A 22,388-nucleotide genomic window follows, 5' to 3' on the forward strand; every position below is an offset into this window, starting at 1 on the left:
CTAACTAATTAACTAACTAACTAACTAACTAACTAACTGACTAACTAACTAACTAACTAACTAACTAACTAACTAACTAACTAACTAACTAACTAACTAACTAACTAAATAACCAACTAACAAAATGTCACAAAAGGACCGCTCCTGTAGCCTATTGAATTAAAGAATTTAAAGAATTCCTTTATATACCCAATCAAAAAAGGACTTCCAAAAAAGTGAAAAATAAGTAGAATTTACTCCTTGAGAACTTTAAAGGACTTGCATAAGTGATGATTTTAAGACAGGCTTTCTATAGGCAGATAATGAAGCGGCTCATCTAATACTATCGTTAATATTAAAAAAACACGCTTCTCTTGACATGAATGTTGGATTCCTTCCTGTACGCAGCAGGAAATTAATTTCCAAAGAAGCACTAAAAACGACCTACAGAAGTAATTATTTCAACAATGGCTTGTTACAGCTTCCACAGAAGTGAGAGATAAGTTAAATTTAGCCGAAGAAGTGTTTATTTCGACGCTGTCATATTATAGCATCGGTGTAATTTTTATTTGATTCCGAATTCACTCATTCATTTCCAAAATTATACTTAAGAAGTAATTTTAATGTTTTTTTTAGGAATTACTTAAAAATTTCTCTTCTTTATAAGTCTTTAAATATCTCTTCCACAGAATCTAAACAAATTCATTTAGTGCTACTTTTTAAGTTTTATTATACCCTACACTACTTTAGTTTGTGCTGATGTTTGTAACGCATAATAATACCCAGCAAAAACTCGGTAATGGGTTGTACTTCCATAAGCACTTACTTTTCAATGACTACTACTTACCATCTGCATTACTTAGATGTACTATAGTAATGACTTTCTTATAATCTGATATAGAAGTACTTTATTTTCGGTTTTGTCATATTGTTTGCACATTTTATTTAATTGCGTTTTAAAAATTGTATTTTACAAAAAATAAAACAATAAAATAGTTATGCAGTGGTGCAGTGTGTGGAACATTTGACTAAAAAATCGAAGTCCCTGGTTCGTATTCTAGCTGGCTCTTTTTATTATTAAAAAACAAAACAACTTACTCAACAACTGTTTTGTAAGAGAAATTGCAAGTACTTCTTTAACTTCCTATTAGTAAGCGTGCGTAGAAGTACTTGCCTTCAATGACATCACCGTGTTAAAATAATTACTTAAAATGTTAATGAAGAAGTAGTGAAAAGAGGTTTTATTAGTTTTTAAATCACTACTTTTCAATGTAAATTTTTCCTGGGTATAAGTCCTATACATACCTTAAAGTATACTAATCGGCTGAGAATCATTTCTGAGTCGATTTATTTACGTCCGTCCGTCCGTCTGTCCATCCATGTAAACTTTCTCATTAAACTATTGGTCGGAATTTTGAATTCAATGAAATTTAGTACATGATCTTCTATTGTCCCACTAATACTTCAAAAATAGATTACTTTTTCAAGAACATACAGAGAATTAGCAATTTGCAAAAGTTTTATCATAAATTGCAACCTTCTGCAAATCATTTGGTGGCGAGTGGATGGTTACTAGTTCATCTAGTTAATTCAAAAATACCTTGTCAGATTTAGCACTTGCATTGCTTGTCACTTTTAGAATCTTCCCATTAAAACTACAGAAAATGTTTGCTAATTATGAAAAATCCGAGGCATAATGTAGTCTGCATAAAGTAAATGTACATAATTGTTAGCAGAAGATGTAAATGTACATAATTGTTAGCAGAAGATTCGGTATTATATGTTTAATATTTCACTAAAAACTAAGATATCCAGTTTAAAGCCTCATTCGTGAGAAACAAATTTTTTCAAAACTAATCTTGTATTCTCTGAAATATTTATAAAACTCATACAATTATCCTTAAAAAGGAGCTCATTTTCAATTCTATTAGTGTTACTTTTAACTACTTCTTCCAACTTAACGAGCAATGACCTTTAAACAATAACAACTTTAAACAATTGAATATATAGTACATGAGAGTTTTACTGGCCAATATTAAATCAAATAATTTTCTTTTCACTTTAAATAAGACACAAAGAAAAACGTTTTTTTTTTTTAAGGGAAATAAAAATCAAATAGTAACTTTAAATAAAATGAACGTAAAACCTATGTTAGACATCAGCATACACAGATACTTACATATAAACTAAAACTAAATTTAGTATAAAAATCACGTACTGGAAAACACCAAAATACAGCAGCAGCAACAACAACAATGATGACAACAACAAAAACTATTATATATACAGAACAAAAAAAAAACAGGCCAGGCTACAAAAAGGATACTTATACACAAATACAAACATACATTTAAAGGTATTTTTGTGCGAAAAAAAATAAAATCGTGGCAAATAAAAAACGGAGAAACGTTGTAAAAAAATCGGAAACTATAGAAAGAATTTTTATAGTTTTTATTGCTTTAACAACAGGGGAGTGCTAGGCGAATGACTAAGCCTGTTTTTCCGTACAATGAGAAGAAAAAATTTTTTTGCAAAAAATAAAAGTGAGAAAAAAAACACACACAAGTAGAGCAACAACGTGACTATATAAACGTGAAAAATAAAATTCCTTTTTATTTTTGCTTTAAAAAAAAGTGAACAAGGAAATTACTAAAAAGTACAAAGAAATTTAGTGCAAAAGTTTTCATTTTAAAAATGTTTTACTAAAAAATAAACATAAAGGAATTATAGTAAAGTTTTAAGGCTTGTAAGTTAGACTAAATGCTGGTTTGATAGATTTTTTTTTTTGCTTAAATGAGAAATATTTTTCACATATTCTGTATTTTAAGCAATTTTCTAAAAGGTTGGTTGATGACGTATACTTTATGTTATGAACTATTATTTATCACTCATTCGCTCCGTTTATATAACAGTTTTAACATTTCCTCTGCAATATTTGAAATTTATCAACAAATTTAAACATTTATTTAAATTTTATCCATTAAAAGAAAACACAAACATTATTTCTCTGCTTTTTTCATCTTCTAGTTTCTTGTGTTTAGTTTGATTTTTAAAACCGTAGTCGTCCTGAGGTTAAAAGTTACTTATGCCTTTTGTCTACATACTTTCATTGCAATACTTTTAACATGAGGCACTGCAGTAATTACGTGTTGAGCCTGTTAAAAAGGGGTTTCCGATATTAAGTATAATTTCTATCAAATAAGGATAGAAAAAAGTTGTTATCAATTTTAATATAAAATAAGTGCTGGTGGCCATTTTAACAAAGTAATATTAAAAATCAAATATTTATTACTTTGCACGATGTTTAATATAGAAGACAAGTTGGTTTCGTATTTGTTTTATGTCCTTTTATGCTGAACAGACACATGAATCAATAAGTCCGACTGCCTTCATTATATCGCTGGCTTAAGTCTAGTCTATAGTTAGTTTATGGTCCAGACTATAGACTAAACTATAGACTAGACTATAGACTACACTGTAGACTAGACTAGACATTAGACTAGGTTATGTATAGATTAACACTGAATTTCAATAGGTCACTTAAGACCAGAATACCGACAAGACCGTAATCACTGTCCTAAGAGAAACGTGGCTAGGTAATCTTCTTCTCTTCGATATATGCCATCGATAAAGCCGCGAGAAGATTTCAGGATCTGAATCTTGAAAATTCGACAATACATTTATACTTTGACAGCTAATAATTTCAATGTTATAAAGTCTAAATGACTTTCTCATCATGTTGAGTTGGTATGGGTTTCAGGACATGAGGTCATCTGCGGAAATGAAATATCTGATTAATACAAAAATAAAGACTAGCCCCTAGACTTAACTCTTGAGCAAGGGTATAATAATGGTGGTGACCTTATCAAAACTGGTAGATGATAAGGCTTTAAATTAGAAGGAACTGAGATAATCAAATATTACCACTTGTTGATCAAGTGGTAATATTTGCTCTGGCTCACTATGATAATGTATAGGGGAAGGAGTCAAGAGTGCTCTTAGCTATAACTCGATAAGGTATCTTTAGCCACTGTATGATTGGTCATATGTCGAAACGAAACTTATGATACATCTACTGTAGTACTTACATATGATACATCTACTGTAGTACATCTATGAAGAAAAAGAGGAATATTTTTATCTCCGGGTTATATCTTGACTTTATCAGAGATGCATCAATTGTAAACGTGATTGGTTTTATGAAAAATACCGGCCTGGTAGTCAATTAATTATGGAGCAACCCAGACTGATTCACATAATAGTTAATAGACTAGTACTTATACTAGACAATTGCTTAGCTATTAAAATTTTTCTTCCACTAGTCGACATAAAAGTCAATAGATTAGTCCATAGATTATTGAAATATAAAAATACTATATTCACCAATCCAATGATTGGTGAATATAGTAGACCATAGACTAAGTCTACTGACTAAGTAATCAAATCATATCACTAGATTAAACTAAAGAATAATGAAGTTATGGTTTGAGTAATCAATAGACTATGCCAAATACAGGACAAAGGACTAGATCAAAGACATGTCAATAGATCAGGCTAAGGCTTAGTCACAGGCTAGTCGTTAAGTTAGAAAATAGACTAGTTTACAACCCAGTCCACAGTTTGAGAACTTGGTAAAAAAATGTGCTAGTAGAAAAAATGTGCATTTCTAAAAGTATGCTAAATGTATCATCGACTTTTCTTGAATGCTAAATACAGGACAAAAGACTTGATCAAAGAAATGTCAATATATCAGGCCAAAGACTAGTCACAGACTAATCATTATGTTAAATTATAGACCAGTTAACAAACAAGCCCATAGTCTGAGAATTTGGTGTGAAAGATATGTTAGGGAAGGTATACTGTGTTTGTCCTTAAGTTTGTAATACACAATATTAGTCCTATACTCACCTTTTAAGTATATCAATCGGCTCTAGATCATTTTTTGAGTAAATTAAGCTATGTTTGTCCGTCTGTACTTCGGTCAGTCCGTCCGTCCGTCCGTCCGTCTGTCCGTCCATTCGTCCATCTAAACCTTGTAATCAACCTACAGGTCGTATTTTTAAAAATAATTCAATGAATTTTGCTACATGATCTTTTACTGTCCAAGGAACGAATAAAAATATATAGTTTATTATGAAAACTAAATCAAATTTGATTTTTGAAACAAGTGTTGGGTATTATATGGTCGGCCTCACCCGAGTTATTTGACTTGGGGTCGAACCTGAATGTTATATAACCTTATTCCTGTAGATGACAGTTCAGAGTGAACGGTGAAATTGTACATATCGTTTTAAGTTTAGTTCTATTACCAAGACAACAGATTCCTAGCAGAGCAGTGACTATGAGGTTCCCCAACGAGTGCATGAGATATGAAACATATGAAGGATTTAAAAGGACTTCCTCTACCCATATATTTACAGTGATAGTGTTTTTCTCAATTAATGTATGGGATAAGTGGGATGTATTCTCTTCATATCATTAAACTTTCAATGCGTTCAGGCTTACCACAGTGGGTTTTCTGTGAGTCACCAATCGATCTACCAATTACGTCTTACGTCCAATAGAAGGAGCTGTTTTGTTTCTTTTATATTTTCGTCAATTAAATTGTGGTAGCAAAGCCACCAGGTATGCTAGTTACCATTTAAAACGTTAAATTAACCTATTAATTTTGAATTTAAATATAAATGTATTTCTGTTATTTCGAAATAACTCAACCAAAACCCAAATTTCTATTTAATGCTACATAAACTATAATTTCTTAACAATAAAAACACCTAAATGTATGCTATAACACTATAATTTCCTTTTTATAAAAATTTACTTTTTCATTTTTCAAAGCAACAATGTTCGTTTGTTAAATTTAATTTTCTTAAATGTGTGTTTCTGTAACAATACTCGTTTTTAACTTTTCTATTTGACTTGTTGTCCAAAAACACAACTTTAGTTTCTTGTTATGGCATTTTAATTCATGTTATGGCATACTTTTAGGCTTTTATGTTTATCAGTCTTATGTGACCTGTTTTACTTTTTTTGTCATGATTATTTTCGTTTTCGTTGTCCAAAAGACGCCTTCTTCATTTGTTTGTTTTGACATTTTATGGGTCGTAGTTATTTCTTCATTTTTGTTGGAAAATTTTGTATGCACAACATGTTTTCTGTGTTATTAAGGCCATATCAAAACTCAAACAGAAAAATCTTTGTAAGAAAAAAATCTTTTTTTTTTCTTGCTTGTGCTATGAGCAGACAAACATATATTTGAAATTTGATGCTTTTATTTTTACTTAGTTGACTTAACGTAAGTAAATATTATAACTGTAGGCATTTTTATGGCCAATTTAATAATTTACTATGCATTTATGGAATATTAATAGAAGATGTGTCAGTTATTATGTGGAAAATAATAAACTGGGTGAAATCGCCCTAAAGTAGGCTTCCATTTTTTTTCTTTACCAACATCACAAACACCTGTTTATGTAAGCAAAAAATAGAAAAAAGGAATTTTAGTTTCTAGAAATAAATGGGAAATATTTAATTTCAATTAACTTCTTTATGAATTTAATTTTAAAAAAATTGTTAATAGTTGATAGAAAAATTGTCTCTATAGAATGTTTTTCCCTAAACAATTCTTCATTGCAAATACTTATTCTTAGTTATTTAACTATCTTTGACTATTTTTTACAAAAGGTTTCTTTTATACATTGCATGTCAGTTTTTTTTATGATATTTTTCTATAGAAGATGGATTTCCCCAGACGAGTTTGTAAAGAAAGTGAAAGTTTTGTATAGAAAAAAATGCCGAGTTTTTTTTTGGAAAAATCCTCCTTTAACAGTTTTCTATAGAAAATTTTTATTTGCCAACACATTTCTATACTAAAGTTTATTCCATAGAAATTTTTAATCCCTAAGAAAAAATTGTTTTTCCATGGAAATTTTCTAATAAAAATTACAATCGTGAAGGATTTTCTCTATTCTCTATTATGAAAGATGTCTTTTTTCGAAAAGTTTTTTTAAAAAAAATAATCTTTCGTGCAAAAAAGTATATATAATTGTTAAAAAATTTTGATTTTTCTAAGCAATATTCTATGAAAAGGTGTTTGCTTTTCATACAAAATATTATCTTATTAAACAATTTCCTATAAAAAAAAAATCCACTTTTCTCCAGAGAGTTTATTTACTAAAAAATAGTTTTTATAAAAAAGCCATCTGTACAAAAGTGTCTTTCCACGGTTTTTGTAGATCAGTGTCTTCGTTCTACAGTTTTCTGCCTTATTTACTAGTCTATGGAGTCTATGCGAAAACATGGACTAATATGGCCCATTTTTAATACCAAACAAACTGTATTAATAAAAACTATACATGCTTCTCTTCTCATTTGGACTCGTGCTTTCAACAGACAGACGGACATGGAATTTAATAAGGATTCAGAACATATATACTTTTGTGAGTCTATGACCAATATTTCGATATGTTACAAACGAAATGACAAGAACTATATATTTTGATAGTGGTTATAAAATGGTTATATTATGGCGTATACTTTATTTTATGAACAATTATTTATCACTCATTCGCTCCGTTATACAATAGCCTTAGCAGTATCTATGCAATACTAAAATAAGTATGCAGGCATGGTCGGCCGTGATATATGATACCCTACACCAGTCAGTATGTTTAAAATGTGGATTATTTTAACTTCTTTTCTAAAGACAGACGGGCGGACATGGAATTTAATAAGGACCCAGAATATATATACTTTTGTGGGTCTATAACCAATATTTCGATGTGTTACAAACGGAATGACAAGAACTATATATTTTGATAGTGGTTACAAAATGGTTATATGATGGCGTATACTTTATTTTATGAACAATTATTTATCACTCATTCGCTCCGTTATACAATAGCCTTAGCAGTACCTATGCAATACTAAAATAAGTATGCAGGCATGGTCGGCCGTGATATACAGTTAGTTAGTTAGTTAGTTAGTTAGTTAGTTAGTTAGTTAGTTAGTTAGTTAGTTAGTTAGTTAGTTAGTTAGTTAGTTAGTTAGTTAGTTCGTTAGTTAGTTAGTTAGTTAGTTAGATAGTTAGTTAGTTAGTTAGTTAGTTAGTTAGTTAGTTAGTTAGTTAGTTAGTTAGTTAGTTAGTTAGTTAGTTAGTTAGTTAGTTAGTTAGTTTGTTAGTTAGTTAGTTAGCTAGTTAGTTAGTTAGTTAGTTAGAAAGGTCACCTTATGTATACTCTTTTCCACAGGATCCTCTGGGCATCATTAACTATCGAAAATTTCCTTTCTGCATGATGTCCTTATTTTCTCAAAAACTTCTTACAACTTTTAAACTCAATTTGTTTTCTCCAGAAACTTTTAACTATGTTCATACTATGTATGCATATGTGCAAATAGCAAGTGTTGAAAATATGTTGTTGCATTATTATACAATTTTCAACCATTTATCACATCTACATTTTGGGACTAATTATGTCTAACATAAGAACAGTTTATTACCTAATGACTTAAATAAATACTTGAACACACCTAAAATTATACAATAGTTTTTGTGTTTTTTTTTTTTTAACACGCCAAAACACGCACTAACATTAATTTCTTTACCTTCGAAACTACTAAAATTTATACAACATATATTAAAAAGCTTTAATTGATGAAGTGACGAATCATAAATACTCTACAATTATGTGAAAGATATTTTCAAATCTGAACTTTACTGTAAGGTTGTTAAGACAAAAATTTCCAAAAAGCTTTATATTTGAATTTGGGCTATTTTAGAAAATTCGTATCAAAATCACTAGGTTTAGCTCTTTCACAATTAAGGTATTTTTTAACAGACGGAAGGACTCTACTAGATAATAATTTGAATATGGACCATAGTTATGGGGCCCGGATCATAGTAGCGGCAAGCCATCATTGCTGGTATAGGGTATTTGAAAAGAAAACCTATACCAATAGCTGCTTAATTGTAGACGACATTGTTTCCAGACTTGTGTTATTTTTGTGGGTATTTGACACTTTAGAAAAGAAGTAAAAGGAGGCCACAATGAAAGCGAAAATGTAAAGGAGTTTAAAAGCAACTATTGAAATAAATTTTACTGAAGAAGCAACCACCCCCCCCCTCTTTCCCCTCCAGCACACACACACACAAAAATGTCAAAACTTTTGTCGTTATTTTTGGGTTAAAGAACACTGAAAGCAACAAATGATAAATTGTTAACAGAAGCTAACACATATATAGAAATATAACAACACATGCACAAAAACTATTTTACTTTAATTCTAATATAAGTTAGATTCCTATTTTTTTATATGTATGTGTGAGTATACAAAGTAAGTATTAGCAAGTATTAAGGATATATTACAGTTACAAGTTGACAACAAAAACTCCAAAAACAAAAGAATTGAAACAAGTGCTAAGCACAACAACAATAAAAGCACTCTGTTTACTGTTGTAGTAGCAATTAATTACTTTTTTTGTTGGTATGTATTCAAGTAGTTTTATTTCAAATTGTGTATATATGTGTGTGTACCATTGTCCCAAGGGTGAGGGCAGTAAAAACTTATTTAGTTATTGTTTTTTGTGGCTTTAAGAAGAATACATAGTAACATTTGGAAGGTTAGTATTTGTGCTCTAATTTCGATGTAGAAGATGTCTCTTTTTAAGCAATTTTCTTCAGTATATTTTATTAGTTTTCTATAGAAAAAACTTTTCGACAGTGTTCTATATAGAAATATTTTTCCTATAATTTTCTACATATTTCTGTTATGTATTACCACAAAGAAACCAACATATAAATATCATTGGAAAAAAATTTTATATATCAGCCCTCAACTGTAGCTCACATCTTTTTTCTTTTTTTGCCAAAATACTAAGGAAGTTTATAATATATTTTTTTAATACCTTTCTTATACATTCCTTGGCTATAAGTTACTTCTGTTTTGTGGCTTCTTTTGATTATGATGATGACGATGACTAAAATTTAAAGCGTTTGCGTGTTTTGAGTAAATAAATTAAAAAAAATATTTAGTTAGACTTAAATTGCTACCAAACCATATTTATATTAAGAAAACAACCTAAACATTGTTTAAAATATAACCCTTTTATACAGGTTACAAATAGTTAAGTTTTAAACAAAAACAAGTAAGATAAAACTGATGATTGCTTACAAAACCAATGGGCGAGTTGCCAATTTAATCGATTCACTATAAATGACAGGTGAGACTAGATCTGAAATGATTGAGTAGCTTAATTTAAATTGATTAGGTTGATAGTCATAAGGTATAGTTTTTCCTGGTTTCCCATGTGTAACTTAAGGGTTTATAAAATTTAGAATAGTATTAAAAAGTTGTCGAAATAACTTGTTGAATTAGCATACTTACAATTTCATCCTTTTCCACAATACTTCTTGACATACTCATTAACTGCTTTTCTCGCTATGCACACACATTCCCAAAATAAGTCTTTTACATAATCCTGCTGTGCAGGAAATGATTTAAGACTACACAATTTGACCATTTTATAAACTTCAAAATAAACTTAACTCATTCACCTTGTCTACGTATTACAAAAAATGGGGGAAAAGATGACCTTTTTTAGGTTTGAAAATCCTTAAGCCATTAAAAAACATGTTTTACCAGAAACGAAACAAAAACTAAATGAGTACGACCTTCTTAAGCCCTAAGTTGAGAAATGTACTTATTAGGGTGCATCATATTTCATCCGAACTATAAATTTCCAAAGCTAGTATTAATACTGAACTAGAACTGAACTTGAACTGAACTAGAACTGAACTAGAACTGAACTACAACTGAACTAGAACTGAACTAGAACTGAACTAGAACTGAACTAGAACTGAACTAGAACTGAACTAGAACTGAACTAGAACTGAACTAGAACTGAACTAGAACTGAACTAGAACTGAACTAGAACTGAACTAGAACTGAACTAGAACTAAACTAGAACTGAACTAGAACTGAACTAGAACTGAACTAGAACTAAAACTGAACTAGATCGGCATTAAACTCTAGTTGAAGCCACCCTAGTATTCATAGTTTCCTTAGAGATAGACACTATTAAGTGAAAGTGTTCTTTGGAGATTCGGGCGAATGTACCTTATGATTTTTGTGTATGTGTGCGTCAACAAGTTTGTCCCTGTGTTGTTTTAGTATATTATATTGTAACCTTAATATTGTTTCATTACTATCGAGAGTCCTTGTTTTTATAACAAATGTTGCCCTTTCTTTTTGGCATACTTAAATGGCTTTCTGTCTGTCTGTCTGCCTTTCCTATCACCAGTCCCCTTATAATTTACACCAGCCTATTACTTTTGTTGATAATTCAATTAAGATTATTTTGTATTTTATTTAATATGTAGTACACAAACTTGACTGTCCTTTTTGTGGTTATTTTGTTGTTTTCTGTTTTCACCCCATTTTAACTATATCCTATAGTTTGTTGTGTATTTCTTCCTGCCATATTTAAATTATTGTTATTATTATTTTTATTAGATATTTAGCGAGGAGAGAAGAGGTTTTCAATTAAGTTGTATAAAATGGTTGTAAGGTTGTCTGTCACTATGGGTTTTTTTTGAAAACTTTACTGTGTTTAGTTATGGGTAATTGTTGGTGTATAAGGAGTCTGTGTTATCTTTGTTATTTTATAGATAATCAGCTTTTGCTCTCACTTTTAAATTCCTCCTCTTTTTTTTGTAAAAGTAGGCAATGTTTTACACTCTATTTAAAATCATTATCATAATGTTGTTTTAGCATGTTTTAGTTTTTTTTATATTTTTCACTTTACCAGAGGGTTATTTGTTTCTTCTTTTAAGGCTATTCCTTTTACATTTCTATTTTATAATTTTTTTTTCTTATTTTTTGCTAGTGAAAAAAGTTTTTCAATAAACTGGCATGTGGTGGCTTGATGACAAAAAAGAACGTAGAGAAAAATTGCCGATAAAAATCTTAAAATTTTCTAGTAAAAGAACAGCAGGATGACAAAATAGGCAGCAAACCAGTTGTAGCAAAAAGGACCTTTACATTTGTATATTTGAAAATCATGAATATTAATGTTGTGCAAATAAACATGGAGAAACTGTAAATACCCCCGGGAGAGAAACAATTAAAAATAATAAAAATTCATTTACAAAAACTTATTGACTACAAAAATCTTAAATGAATACTCAACACCTGCTTGGTAGTAAAAAAGAAAAATATAAATAAATAAATGTTGAGTGTTTAGTGTTAAAGAACACTTGAGATAAAAACTCAACTGATTGAATTTATTTTTTAAGATAGAAAATCAACTGAAACTAAATTCTCTGGGGATTTGATGTTATAAAATGAAAAGATTTTAAATTTAATACAAATTTTTCTTGCAAACTTGTATTTCTCCCTTTTTAATTTTATTTAATAATACAAAAAATTGCCTGCCAAATGTAGACCATAACCATAATTTATTAACTAACTATATTCTAATCACAATAATCAACTGGAACAACTACGAAAAAATACTTTTAATTTAATTTAAATCTAACAAAACCTAAAACAAATTCAATTTATGTGTTTTCAACTAACTAACAACCGAAAAAAACAAAAGTAAACCATAAAACCCGCCTTTATTTTCACTAACATCTATTTAAATATTTGTTTTTCCTATTTCGTTAATTTTTAGTCTAACTATTATAACATGGCATGTAAATGTTGGTAAAAATTTAGTTCAAATGGAAAAAAATATAATTTAAATGGAATATTAATGTTGCAAAATGTTGTAATGAATGAATAAATATCATTAGAAAAAAAATAAATAAACGAAAACATACAAGTATAAAAATATATAAAAATATTACAAAAAAGGGGGCTACAAGTACAACTGCAAGTGCTCTCACATACATATGTTTAGACAAACCAACTTGCATATTATTTGGGGTCCCAGTAAGCACTTGGCAGTTGCATATCAAATAGAGGGAAGGTAGGCTAAGTATTCCATATTGAATCTTTTTTTTTTTTTTTTTGTTTAATTATAACTATAACTTCCTATTCCAATTTTTTTGCATACTTACGTTTGTACACTGTTTCTTTATTGTCGTACCTGAAAAGATAACAAATTATACAAAGTTAGAATAAAGCTTATTTTACCTTAAGTAAAACTACAAAATTTTGTGAAAAAAAAAAAACATAAATTTTTTAAATTAAAATTTTTCTGCATTCGTTTGTATTACTGACCATGATGGCGTATGATCAATATACATTTATTATAACAAGTATACTTAGTAATAATTGTGAATAAAGTTAAAGCATACTTCCAGGCATACAACTTTGATTGTGAACACATGCACCCAATGCAGTGCTGTTTTCGTTTGTATTGCTGATCATGATGGCGTATGATCAATATACATTTTTTATAACAAGTATACTCAATAATAATATAAAGACAATATGAACAAAGTTAAAGCATACTTTTAGGTTTTCAACTTTCAAATAGTGAAGTTGTACTAATTTACTATTGACGCTGTCACCAGTACTAGTGACTTTTTATATGACATATAATGAATGAACATGTGCGTGTCATTGAAAATCTACTACTGACTTTGGTGCTATTGACTAGGTACTTCTTTTGGGACCATAGACTTTGAAACCAGTGAATCACTTGTATATTGTAATAATTCTAGTCTACTGTTTTAGTATTTTGTTAAAATTTCATATATTTTATTAAAAAAAAATTAAAAGTTTCGAATTCATCATCTTTTATTAAAAGCCGTTTCCGTTGCCGTTGTATGCAAATTTTTGGTATTTTTAAAGAAATTTAAAATTTAAAAACTTTTTTGTATATTTGCAATTTAAAAACATGCATTTTTTTAAATAACTATTTCATTGCAATCGAATACTTGAAATACTTGATTTACAAACGATTATGCCGCCGACTTAGGGTGACTTTGGGGACACTTGTCGATAGATTTCCTCCAGAGTTATTAAAAGCACACTAATACACAGACAGCAGTTCTGTATACGTTTGATGACATTGATGGCGTATGATCAATATACGCCAAAATAGGAGATCTAAAAGTCTGATAATGCCATTTATCATTATATAACTCTGCACCCGATTTTGATTGCAAGAGGCCATTTAACCTAAAACATTCTCTTACGATTGATAAACTCAAGAACTTCCAGCTTAATGTGCTAATAAAGCAAGTTATAGCAGCCCACAGAGCAACTTCGATCTGCAAAACTTACGTTTTTACAAGAGCTTAGATTCAAAAAATTATTTATCTAACTAAGGATATTGCTTTAATTACATCTAAATTTTCTTCTATTGTTCCTAATTGAAACAATGATAGAATTATTGGCGAACATTTCGAAACTCATAATATATCGTATGTAAAAACCACTGACATTTAAGACTTATCCTAAGTATAACTTCCCTTTGCCCACATGTACTACAAATAACAACATACAAACATTTCATTTCATTACAAACCTCTAAATTTTTATTTACATTTATGTAGATGTATTTACACCAATAACTTAGAAAAGAAAAAAAATATTTGGAAATGCATACAAACAAAAAGCACACAAGTGCAATGTTATATTCTCCCCTCTCTCTCTCTCTCTCTCAACATAGAAGCAAACCCTAAATAAACCTGCAGTGTTAAGAGGTTGTCACGACAGACTAGTCCACAGACTGAGGTCTCAATTATGGATATCTCAATTAGTCTATGGACAAGCCAATGACTAGTCTATGGACTACCCAATGACTTGTCTATGAACAAGCCAATGACTAGTCTATGGATTAGCCAATAACATTTCTATGGACAAGCTAATGACTAGTCTATAAACTAGCCAATGACTTATCTATGGACTAGCGAATGACGAGTATAAGGACTAGCCAATGACTAGTATATGGACTAGCCAATGACTAGTATATGGACTAGCCAATGACTTGTCTATGGACAAGCCAATGACCAGTATGTGGACTAGCTAATGACTTGTCTATGGGCAAGCCAATGACTAGTCTATGGACTAGCCAATGACTTGTCTATGGAAAAGCCAATGAATAGTCTATGGACTAGCCAATGACTTGTCTATGGACAACCCAATGACTAGTCTATGGACTAGCCTATTGACTAGCCTTTTGAATAGTCAATAGACTATCCTATTGACTAGTCCATGACTATTTAGTCTTGTCTATTTATTAGTCCATTGTCTAGTCGTTGTACTAGCCTCTTAATTAGTCTTTGGTTGATCTATTGGGCATTCGAAAGATTGCTTGGCTTAGTTCTTGCATATATTGCCAGAGGCCAGACCAGAGCACCGCATAATCTAGTACTATTTCCTGGCTGGTCAGTTGGTTGAGGTTCTCTTGGGGTCCACGTAGTGGCAGTAATTAAAACCCAAATTCGCGGGGAGAGTAAGTGGCGGTTAAAAGTCTGATGCATGATAATAGTCAATATTTCGGGGTAAGTTCGGTGCTGTTGCCGAAAACAACAGATACCCCACAGAGGAGAGACTGTGGGACTAAGCGTTGGAAATGAGTTGGTATTCATTTTATATGGTACGCGACGAATGTTAGGTTGGGCGGGCCTTATCCCGCCCGTCTACCTAATGAATGTGTCGTATGTTCTTCTCTTATGAATGTGTCGTATGAATGAGATGTGTGCTGGGTTGAATGATGATGGATGAAAGGTATCATATACATATGATACCATCGAATTTTCCTTCCTTGTCCAGATATGTTCAGAGTATACTCTGTCGACAGCTTATTGATTAATCGTACTTCCGTCCAACGGTAACGTCTCTAGGTGCTGTTGCCGAATCAACAGAGGCTATTTAATGGTCGGAGATTAAATAGCTCGAGTACTGCAGCAAAGTACTTGTGCATGGACCGGTCAAAGAAAATGTATAAAAATTGCCACCTGAGTTCTTCATAGAATAACAAAGGGGCGATGGTAGACCGTTTTCAAGTCTACCCAGTGGATGAAAAAGACCACCGTGAGATAAGGCCGTCAAGGCAGGTGCTCATGTTTAAACTCTCGAAATACCTGTCTAACCTATCGACTAGCATATTGAGTAATATATTCTATTGACCACACTATTGCCTACTTGAAAGACTCATCTATTGACTTGTCTAAGAAATAGTCTGCTAGATACTCTATGAAACTATGCTAGTTTATGGTTTTAAAAGTCTAGAGACTTATCGTTTGTTTTGTCTTATAACTTTTTTATTAACTCCTCTAGAAATTGGACTTTATCAATGACCGATTCTTTGGATTAGCCTACTAGTCTTTTCACGAGTCTAAACAAAAGCCTATAGATTAAACCATAGACGAGCCTAGTCTAGCAGTTTGTCTATTAACTAGTTAAGGATTTAGATTATTGACTAGTATTCGGCAAAATATTGTTTTTATGTTACACATTGACTTCTATAAAATTACTGGGTAATGCGATGACGTCAGTACATTAACCACTAATATTACTACAAACATGTATGTATACACAAATATCCATATGTGTGTTCTAAAAAAAAAGGATAAGAATATTTGTAAACATATACACATAAACCAAATGTGAAAAAGAAACAAAATTTGCTAAATAGTTTTTATGGTTTTTTGTTAACTAGTAATGACCATGTTTTAGTATAATGGAAATACATACAAGTAAGAACTGTTAAACTAAAATTATTAAAGACAGTTAGGGGAAAAAAATAAAAAAAATAGAAAAAACAATAACTTTTATTAAGAAACATATTTGTTATGAGTTAATAAAAATAAAAAATTTAGTAAATAATACTCTCGCAAAGAAATTGGAGTTAAACTAGTTTTAAAATGATTTAAAGTTTTTTCACATCTCAGAAGCTGAACAACTGCATTGCTTTTCTAAGGATATTTTCTAATAATTCTATATATATTTACCCCACTGTATTTACAATTATGGCATTTTGTTAACATAAGTATGTTTGTATATTTTCATGTATTTTAATAAAATTGTGTTTGTATTTTTTTCAAAACCATTTTATTTTTCATTTTGTTACAAAAATTAACAAAACTGCATGTACAACTACAGAGAGAGAAAAAAATCGTCTATTGGTTTTTCTTATACGGTTTGCGTGTTCATTAAAATTACTGTTTGAATTTATAATGTAAACATGCAATATGTTTTACTAAAAGTATGTAAAATTTCTATTCTATAGAAATTACATATGAATGCAAAAGAATTTTAAATGAAATAAAGTCAAAGCCTCAAACATTTTTGCTGGGAATTTTTTTTTTTTTTTTTTTTTTTTTTGAAAAGTAAAACAAGGATACACTTTTGTTGGGAAACTAGTTAAATAAATATAGTGAAATGTATATTTTAATGAAATTGATGAAATACATAAGTCAAGAGGACTCACTAAAGAGCATTCCAAAAAAACTATAAAAATACTAACATTCTAAAGAATAAAAAAAATTTTTCTAAACATTTAAGAAAATTTAAATATTTCCACTCTAAATCATCAACCTGTCAATCTTAACTTTTAATTAGATTAATTTGATTTTAACAAACAGTAGCCACTATACAATCAAATAAAAAAATCAAATTAATTTTTATTGTCATACAACCTCAATCAACATCAATGCCATTGACTAACAATTTAACAAAGTTTTTTTTTGTCATCTACTTTTTTTTCCGAAAAACATTAATAAATGTCATTTACTTTGAGAAAACATCAATTTTAACATTAATGACCAAAACTGACTACATTCCCTATGACAGATAGAAAAAAAAAAACATTCCGACATTAGCTATTTAGTAAAATGTTACGCTTTGGGCCTCAAAAAATAATTTGTTTAACAAAACTCTGCATAAAGTTATTAATTGTAGGAGGGTGTTTAGTTCGCTGTTAAGGAATTACAAAAAAGATTATAATCCATAAAAACAATATGAACTTTTCGCATTAAAACTGAAATAAATAAAAACAATAAAAACTAAATTTATTGCAAATTTATTGAGGCAAAAAAAAAAAAAACAAAATGTGAGAGCAATTAGAAGATTAGGTTATATGGAAGAAATGTTTACATTGGGATAACAAAAATATCCCCACGGTCCATTAATGATGCCATAGTTTAGTTTATAGTTTTATCTATAATCGGGACCATAGTTTAACCATTCGTCGTGACAAAAATCTGGCCTATATTTGATACTGTAGTCTGGTCTATAAGCACTGCCGTAGTTTAAAAGATTGTAATATATTTCTAGCTATTGTCGAGACTATAGCCTTATCTATCGTCAAATATATAGTCTGGTTAACAGTCGTAAACATATTTGGTTCCATAATTGAAAACATGTTCTTCTTTTTCTATAATCTGGATTATAGTTTGATTTATAGACGAGACTATTGCCAATTCTCTAGTCCAGTGGAATTCACAGTCAGGTTACAATCAAAGATATAGTAAAGTCTAAAGTCGAGGTAATATATAGTCCATACTTTAGTTTAATCTACAGCCAATATGCTACAGCCTGTTGCATGGTCAAGACTATATTCTACTCTATAGTCGAACTATATACTTACACTATTGCTGAGACTATAGGTCTATAGTCGAACTCATAGTTGAGTCTATAGTCGAGTCTACAGCAGAGTTTATATTCGTGTATATTGTCACGAATATAGTCAAGTGTAAAGTCGTATCCATAGTCAAGAATATAGTCAAGTCTAAAGTCGTATCCATATAAAGTCAATTATATAGTCTACTCTAAAGTTAAGAACACAGTAAAGACTATAGTCAAACCTAATTTGGATAGTACAGTCAAGTCAATAGACGATTCTGTTTTCTAGTCTATAGTCGATTTCATAGTTGAATTTGTAGTCAAATCTATAGTCGAGTCTATAGTCGAGTCTATAGTCGACTCTATATTCGACTCTATATTCGAATCTACAGTCGAGTTTATAATTGAATCTATAGTCGAATCTATAGTTGAATCTATAGCATAATGTCTATATAACAGCTGAATCTGTAGTCAAGTCAATAGTACATTCTGCTTTCTAGTCTATAGTAGAGTCTATGGTCTTGTATATAGTCAAGCCTACAGTCGAGTCGAGTCGAGTTTGAAGTCGAGTATATAGTCGTGTTCATAGTTAAGTCTATAGTCGAGTGAATAGTCTATGGTCAAGTCAATAATCCAGTCTGCAGTCAAGTCTATAGTCGAGTCTATATTCAAGCCTGTAGTCGAGACTATAGTCTGGCGAGTCCATTGTCGACTCTATAGTCGAGTTTGTAGTCTACTTTGTATTTGAATTTGTAGTCGAGTCTATTAGATAGTCTTTAGTAGAATCTATACTTGAGTTTGTAGCCGAGTCTATATGCGTGTCTATAGTCGAGTATGCAGTCTAGTTCTTAGTTGAGTCTATTGGTAATTCTTTAGTCGAATCTATACTTGAGTTTGTGGTCGAGTCTATAGGCGAGTCTATTTGCGAGCCTTTAGTTGAGTTTATAGTCTAGTTTGTGGTTGAGTTTATAGTCTAGTTTGTGGTTGAGTTTATAGTCGATTCTTATAGCAAGTCTTTAGTCAAATTTATACTTGAGTTTGTAGTCTAGTCTGTAGAGGAGTCTATAGGCGAGTCAATAGTCGAGTCAATGGTCAAGCCTAAGTCGAGTCTATATTCAAGTCTGTAGTCGAGTCTATAGTCTGCCGAGTCTATTGTCGACTCTACGGTCGAGTTTGTAGTCTACTTTGTATTTGAGTTTGTAGTCAAGTCTATAGTCGAGATTATGGACGAGTCTATAGGCGCGTCTATAATAGAGAATGTAGTCTAGTTTGTAGTTGAGTTTGCAGTCGAGTCTATTGTAGTCTAATCTATACTTAAGTTTGTAGTCGAGTCTGTGGTCGAGTCTATAGGCTTGTTTATAGAAGAGTCAACGTTCGAGTCTATAATCAAACATATAGTTGTCTGTGCAGTTGGATCTATAGTTGAATCTGTAGTCGAGTCTATAGCAGAACATAAAGTTGAATCTGCAGTCTAGGTTGAAGTGGAGTCTATAGTTGAGTTTGTAGTCTAGTTTGTGGTTGAGTTTTTAGTCGATTCTAATGGCGAGTCTTTAGTCAAATCTATACTTAAGTTTGTAGTCGAGTCTGTACTCGAGTCTATAGGAGTGTTTATAGAAGAGTCAACGTTCGAGTATATAATCAAACATATAGTTGTCTGTGCAGTTGGATCTATAGTTGAATCTGTAGTCGAGTCTATAGCAGAACCTAAAGTTGAATCTGCAGTTTAGGTTGAAGTGGGGTCTATAGTCTAGTTTTTAGTTGAGAATATAGTCCAGTATAAGATCGGCACTATAGTCTAGTCTGTAGTCGCTATTTTTTGTAACTGGGATAATATTTAGATCGTTAATCGAAACTATAGTCTGGTCAATATTGGATAGTATTTTTTTGGTCTATAGTCGATATTATAGTATAGGCTATAGACATGACTATAGCTTGAACTTTAGTGTAGTTTATAGTCGAGACAATTGTCTGGTCTAAAGTTGAAAATTTATCCTGGTCTGAAGTTGAGTCCATAATGCGATTTAGTGTAAAGACTATGGTGTTTTTTATGTGTGAAACTATAGTCATATATAAAGTCTAACCTATAGTCGAGAATTATGTTTGGTGTATAGTCAAGACTGTAGTCTAATTATATTATATGGTCTGAGTCAATAATTAAGAATATAGTTTAGTCTGCAGTCATGAATACAGTTTGCGTAGAACATGAATTATATCAATATTCGATCTTTAATATAACGTTTACTGATGCACTGGTCAATTCTAATAGAATAATATAAAGCAATATGTCCTTTCAACTTAAACTAGGGCATTAAGTTAATAATACAGTTTATATTAAACAACAACAGCTGCTATTTTTCTTTTCACACTCACTTTTCAAATAAACTGAAAGTGTTCCTCAGCTCTAGTCCTCCACCAACAGGACGTACTTTGCAATAAAAATGTCGCTTAATTGCAAAAATTCTTATAACAAACAAAAGTTTTTTATATATTTTTTTTCTTGCAAACAGCTCATAGTTTTTATTTTTCTTTTGGTGGGAATTAAATGTTGCTTTTTTTTGTGTTTGCTTATTCCTGTAGAAAATGTATAAAAGAAATAGAAAATTTGTCAAATGGCCATTTTCTGTTACTTTTTATTTTTATTGATGACAACAGACGTATCATCATCGTCAATGTAATCATTGTCGGATACATTGCTATATCAATGGCATTAAAAATGTCTTCCTCACAATTCTCCAAGTTTTTTTTTTCTTAGGTTTTGCTTTTTGGTGATTTTGTTTTATAATTTCTTTATCTGTTATACATCCGGTGTTTCAGTGTATGTGTGTGTGTGCGTGAATACGTTCATGTGTTTGAGTTTAAATGGTTGTTGTAAAGAGTCGTTAGCAAGATTACTAAAATGGTATATTTTTGCTTAGTCCTAGACGAAAAGTAGCAGAGCAGCTATATAGCATTACACACGTACTTTGTTGGCGTAACTATATTGGTGTGGTATTGAAATAATGGCTAACAAAGTAAAATAAAGTGTGTATTTTTTATATGTTTGTGCCTTTTATTTGTGTTTGTTGAGTATTAATCTCCAAAGATTTGAAGTGGTCATTGAATGACAGTTTCTCTTCTTATACCTATTTGAATGAGCCATAAAATGACGGAAAAAAGTAATTGTTTTTTTTTTTGTTCATTTTTTGTTTTGTTTTGAGAATGGGTAGAAATTTGGTGACCATATAAATGGATAGATATTTTGTTTGTTTGTCACAAGAGATATATTGCAAAAACTACACTTTGGTTTTTATACCTTCTGGCATGAATAATGACTGAACGTGACTTATTGGGAATTTATTAGGTATAATTAGTTGAAAGTTGGAGAGCTAAGCAAAATAAAATTTCTTTTGCTTATTTTTATTAATCTTTGGCCAATAATGATAGTAAACCATTAAAGAAGGAAATAAAAATTATAGAAAAAATACATTCATAAAAACTTCGTTTTTGTATGATGTTTTTAATAGCTGGGAATAACTGGAAGTTTTAAATGTATATTGACAGAAGAAAGGAACATTTATAGCTTTCGTTATGTCAGAATATAGTCTCTTGTACACACAACGTACTATTGTACTAATTAAACTTTATAATAAGGGATCTAGCCTATACTATAGGCAATAGAACAGATTATAAACTAAATTATATACTATATTATAACAAAGACTAAACTACATATTAGACTATAGACTTTAAAGTAAACTATAGACTAAACTACAGGCGATACTATAAACTAGATAATTGACTAGACTAGACTAGACTATAGACTAGACTATAGACTAGACTATAGACTAGACTATAGACTAGACTATAGACTCGACTATAGACTAGACTATAGACTAGACTATAGACTA

Source organism: Lucilia cuprina, chromosome 5 (assembly GCF_022045245.1).
Source record: "Lucilia cuprina isolate Lc7/37 chromosome 5, ASM2204524v1, whole genome shotgun sequence".
Classification (NCBI taxonomy): Eukaryota; Metazoa; Arthropoda; class Insecta; order Diptera; family Calliphoridae; genus Lucilia; species Lucilia cuprina.